The following is a 6000-nucleotide window of genomic DNA, read 5'->3' as shown; positions in this document are numbered from 1 at the left end:
TATATCTTCTAGAAAATTGCAGGCATTTCTCAAATGCTTTTCTAGTATTTGTCAATGTTGGTTGGCTTTTCTTTCAAATGTCTTAATATGTACAAGGTTTTGAAAATTAATTTTTGATTATCCAAGCAGAAGAATCAGTGGAGCTGTCAAACTGTAATGGATAATTAATTTTCATTTATTTCAATTCTAAATGTTTATAAAATTTAATTATGGTAAAAATATCCCCCCCCCTCAAAAAAAAAAGAAGAAATCATGTTTTATGTTGGACTTATTTCAAACTAAACTATAGATTTCTTTTTGAAGTTCGCACAGAGTTCATTCCTATACTTTCCAACCAAAGATGAGCCCCAGGTTCAACTCTGCGTTGTGTACGAGAGCCATGGGGGTCTTGCAATTAACAGGCCATTCAAACTGAATGATACAGTAAAGGTATGTCAAATAGAATGGAGGGGGTTCAAGCTAATACACATCACACTTTTTAACATGATGGGCTGAAGATCCACATATGGAATCTTTAAGTTTGACAGGTACGCAAATTGTTATCATCAGTGTAAGAAGAAAAAGTTTTATATTAATCTACAAAATAAATTCCAGAGAATATATATGGTTTTTAATTTTCACTTTCATACACATTGATGAGCAATGCCTGTGAATAATGAAGAGTTTAATAAGTTCATATAATTAATTAAAGCGTAACACTGTTCGTAAATAGGTATTGACAGCCGTATATCTATTTCATCGCCACTATCTCTACAGCCCAAATATAAGCCGCAGACCTCTTACAGTTTTAAGTATTTTGCTGTAGAGGTCTCACCTGTGTGGATGTACCACTTGCCTCGCTGTGTTACTTGGTCGCGATGAAATTATCAAATGTTATGCTAAATGGATAAACTCAGGTGACCTATTGCTATCTGTTTTCGTCCGTCGTCGTGCGTCGTGTGTTAACATTTGAACATTTTTAGCTTCTTCTCTGAAACCACTGAACCAATTTCAACCAAATTTGGCATATAGCATGTATGGGTGAAGGGGAACAAAAATTGTGAATTTCACGGTCCCTGTCCCCCTGGGGCCTGGGAAGTTGGTCAAAAACCACTAAAATTAGTGCAATCTTTAAAAATCTTCTTCTATACTCCTGGACATCAAGTAGTTAAACTGTTGGTATGATCGTAATCAGCATTGAGTTCTCTACCAAAATTGTGAAATTTATGGCCCCAGGGTCAGGGGTTCTTGTGCTAGGGCGGGGCTAAACAGGTTATATAGTGAAAATGCATTATTTCTTTGAAATTTTTCTTTTCTGTTTGTGAGCATTAAATAAACTAACCAAGTGCAAAGGTAAGTTGAAAATGACCGCCTTTTCCAAAATTGTGAATTTCATGGCCCCAGGGTCAGGGGTTCTAGTGCTAGGGCGGGGCTATATAGATTATATAGTGAAAATGCATAAATTCTTTGAAAATCTTCTTTTCTGTTTGTGGGCATTTAAAATAAACAAACCAAGTGTATAGTTACGTTGAATAAGACTGCCTCTTCTCAAATTGTGAATTTAATGGCCCCAGGGTCAGGGGTTCTAGTAGTAGGGTGGGGCTATATAGATTATATAGTGACATTGCATAAATTCTTTGAAATTCTTCTTCTCTGTTCATGGGCATTAGATAAACTAATCAAGTGCATGGCTATGTTGAATAAGGCTGTCTCTTCCAAAATTGTGAATTTCATGGCCCCAGGGTCAGGGGTTCTAGTGCTAGGGCGGGGCTATATAGATTATATAGTAAAAAATGAATTATTTCTTTGAAAAAATTTTCTTCTTTGCTCCTGAGTATTAAATAAACTAACCACATAATTACATAAGTATTTAATTATGTTGAATAAAGCTACCTCTTCAAAAATTGTGAATTTCATGGCCCCTGGGTTGGGGATTCTGGCGTTAGGGTGAGGCTTTATTGAATATATAGTGAAAATGCATAAATTCTTTAAAACTCTTTTTTTCTGCACCTGAGCATTTAACCAATAAACTATGTACATAGTTATGAGGAGGAAGAATGCCTCTTTGAGATTTTTGAACTTCAGGGTCCCTGGGTTAGAGATTCTTGTGTTAGGGGGTGGGGGGGGGGGGGCTCTGATGTTTATATAGTGAAAATGCTTGAATTCTTTGAAAATCTTTTCCTTTGTTATTTGGTATAATGCCAATGATCTTAGTATATATTTATGAAAAAACTGCTTCTTCCAAAAATGATTAATTTCCTGTCCCCTGGGGCAGAGGTACTTTGGGGTGGGGGTGGGGAGTAACATAGTCTGAAATAATTTAATGCTTTGAAGTTTGCACTTTGGTATTAATCAACAGCATGATGAAATAAAATTTTTAAAAATTTCCAAAATTTCGAAAGATGTGGCCCCAGGGTCAGTGGTTCCTGTGGGATGGGGAGCTCAACTATGGACCCGCCCTAACATAAGAAGCCCTGACCCAGGGGCCATGAAATTCACTAAAAGTGGAAATGCATTTTCTCTTTGTTGCTCTGATCTACCTCTGGGTTTTAAGTAACCAAAATTAGCATGCTGAGTGTATAATTATGATAAGCAATGGTGCCTCTTTCAAAATTGTAATTTTCATGGCCTCTAGTTTAAGACATGAATCAAATTCAATTGTTGGAAAATTGTTGCATGATACTCAGGTGACCTATAAGGCCCATGGGCCTCTTGTTATGAAATTATTGGGCTATAGGCTTCAAAATGTAATGTTATCACAGACAAAGAGAGTTGAAAGTGTAAATATTTAGAAATAGAATATGTACATAGAAAAGAAATAAATGCATAAAATCCAAAGACCACGAAAGGAAAACTACACATCAAAACTACACGTCGAGTTTCATGTGTGCAATTGGGTGTAACTTAATTGAATGGTTTATATAACTGTGTGATGGTGCCCATTTACGAGTAGGGTTCAGCTTTAAATTGCCCTTTCAATAAATCTTATAGGTATACTCCCTGTTTGCCCTCAATAGATTTGATGATTTGGATTTAAATTTTTAACTTACTTGCAAGGTTAATTGTATTATAATGAGTAATTAATGCAGTGCAAATCAACACAAAGTACAACAAGTCGTGCAAGTTATTATTAAGTAATTATTTTATATTCTTTTCAGAGCGTTTTCAGCTGGATATGCGTGGAGGTCGATCCTGAAATTCTCCCCCCCCCCCCGTTTTCCACTTGGAGTGTCGCCCACCAACTGCCCTAACCCCAGTTGCCCGCACATTTATGAACTAAAAAACAACTTCAAAGTGAAAGTGGGGGACTTGCCAAATATATTATACCTGCGTGAAGGGGTAGGTATTTCAGAAACCATCATTAATTGACAATGCCCACTAAGAATTGACAATGCCCACTAAGAAAATGCATTTTATACTTGCATATACATTGCTATCACAAAGTAAGGTTCTTTATCATTTTGTAATGAAAAGTTGAACACAAGCAAGAATTGCTTTTGCATGAACAGACATAAATTAAGTCTCATAAAAGAATTGATACAAAATTTGAATGAAATTACATGAGGAAATTTATTCTTCTCTTTTTTTTTTTTTAGTATTTTGCCACAGAAGAAACTTTCACTGGATTTGGGGATGTTCTCATGTAACAAGAGAATATAAATTTGTAGCAGTTTTTTTTTCTTTTCCCCATCACATTTGTATAGAGTACCATTTTTCATTATTGAGCATTTGATATCATTATGAGCAGAGATTTTTTTTCATAGACAGCAATATGGCTGCTTTGTATCAAGCATTAATAGAGCGAATAAAAAAACAGAAAATATTATCAATGCATGGATTTGGAAAGGATTAATGTTTGGAATGATCCTGTACAATTTAATAAACATAAGAAATAACACAATATTCATTTTCTTCTTTATTATATCTTATTATTATATCAGTGATCAACTGTTTATCCTCAAATTGAATGTAAAAAGTGGGTATCTTGACAGAGGAACTATTAAAAATGAATCAAGGTCAGATATAACCAATGTACTATTATTTTTGTTCTCCATCGCCCCAAAGGGAATTTTTCACTAAATCCACTTTAATGTGGATAAAAGTACACGATCAAAATACACCTTTTTAGAATTTTAAAATGGTACCTATTTGACCAAAAAGAGTCTTTAAAATATTTTTGGAAAAGTCAAAATTATAAAAGCCCCAGCAGTATTGGAACTCGTGACATGAAAGATTTGTAGACAAACCGATTGTTATATACCGTTTGGTAACAATTATGGGTAAGGAATGATTCATAAAATTATACTTGATTCTTCTGGTATATTTTGATCAGAACAATATCCAAAATATGGAGGCATCCCATTACACCTGAACTTTTTTTTTATTTTGATACTGAAATTTTGACCTTTACAGAGTATCAGTTCACTAATCCTAGTTTCAGAATCTGATTCATTCAAGTATTAATCACTTTCAAATATCGTTAATCCAACATCTATTTATATTATTATATTGCTTAATCTAGGTTGAAGGACTTACAGTAAAACTCAAATACAGCTTTTTTTTTTTATTATAAATTCATACTTCATTAAAGCAAGTTTTATTAATGCATTGGTAAGTTAAGTAGATGTATTGAAATAACCAACCAAAATCACTTATACATGGTGCTTCACTGTAATCATGTTGTACTTGGTTAGAACGTGAGTTTTTGGCCAAAAAGTTTCGTTTGAAATTCAGTCAAGTTAAACATTAACTTCATTACTATCAAGCGGCATGGTCTTGCTTATGGTCAAATTTGATATTTCTGCTTTCATTTTTAACAATGCTTTAAAATGCATTTCTAATTATAAACCAACTTTGAGCGTCAGTTACAGATATGAGCAAGATACAGATCTCAAATTTTTTCTGTCATGTAAACAAGGCTCCGGTCATGTTTTTGTTTCCATTTGGTCAAAATAGCGAAAAAAGATCTTTTTCAAACTGATTTTTCTTTCTTCTGATTAGTTTTGAACATAAACAAGTAGTTTCTAGCATTTGTCGGATTCATTTTAGGTCTAAACCTGGAAAATTCAAAATGTAAACAAAAACATAACTCGAGATTTGTTTACATAACAAAGAATTGTGTGCTATGTATCTCACTTACAACTTGACGACCGATGTTCAAATTTTGGTTGAGCATTAGAAATGCCTTACTTAAGTATTTACATTTTAACTTTTTAAGCACTCTTCAGTAGTGTCACATTGTCAACAAGTTGTGAAATTGTTATCTGGGAGGCATAGTAGTAAGTTGCAGGACTCTTTAAATTTGCATTCACTGGTTAAACTCCCAAGTAATATAAAGAACATTAAAAGAACTACTGGATAATATACATTAAAATTCAATGCATTGATATTTTTTTTTATTGTTTTTTTTTTCCATTTGTACATGTTTTACAATTCCCATCCCATATAATATGTTTCCTGATGATGTACAATGTACATGTACTTGATGTGTACAAACAGATGTTCATAATTAAACATACACAACCCAGAATTTATAGAATATATCATTAATTATAAGAATAGGATATAAAATACCCGGAAAAAAAAAGCAAAAAAAATAATGATATATTTGGTGTTCCAATACATCTTTGAGTGCAATATACATAGTTCTGGCTTCTAATATTGTTGAAGGACGGTAATAGTCTGAGATGATGTCAAAAGCTTCCTTAATGTCATCATCCAAGTCATTTTGAAAGCAGCATTGAGATTTCAGAAAATGAAACCGCTCATCATTAACATCGATATAATGAAGATAATTTTGGCACTGTGGATTACCTGAAATAAAAAATGAAATAAAACATCATACACAATTAACTAAACATGTTTTTCAGTTTTCAATATAAAATTCCTTTGGAAAAATTCTTACATTTTCATAGGAAAATACTTTGTATATATTAAATCATTTGTGACCTTGTTGTTCTTAAACGATGTGTTTCATAGGACATAGGTAAACAATTGCAATTTTTTTCTCTTATAAAAGTA

This window comes from Saccostrea echinata, unplaced genomic scaffold (assembly GCF_033153115.1).
Source record: "Saccostrea echinata isolate AGI-Se365-2 ecotype Australia unplaced genomic scaffold, CSIRO_AGI_Sech_v1 ptg000039l, whole genome shotgun sequence".
Taxonomy (NCBI): Eukaryota; Metazoa; Mollusca; class Bivalvia; order Ostreida; family Ostreidae; genus Saccostrea; species Saccostrea echinata.
Note: the sequence above shows the minus strand (reverse complement) of the source record.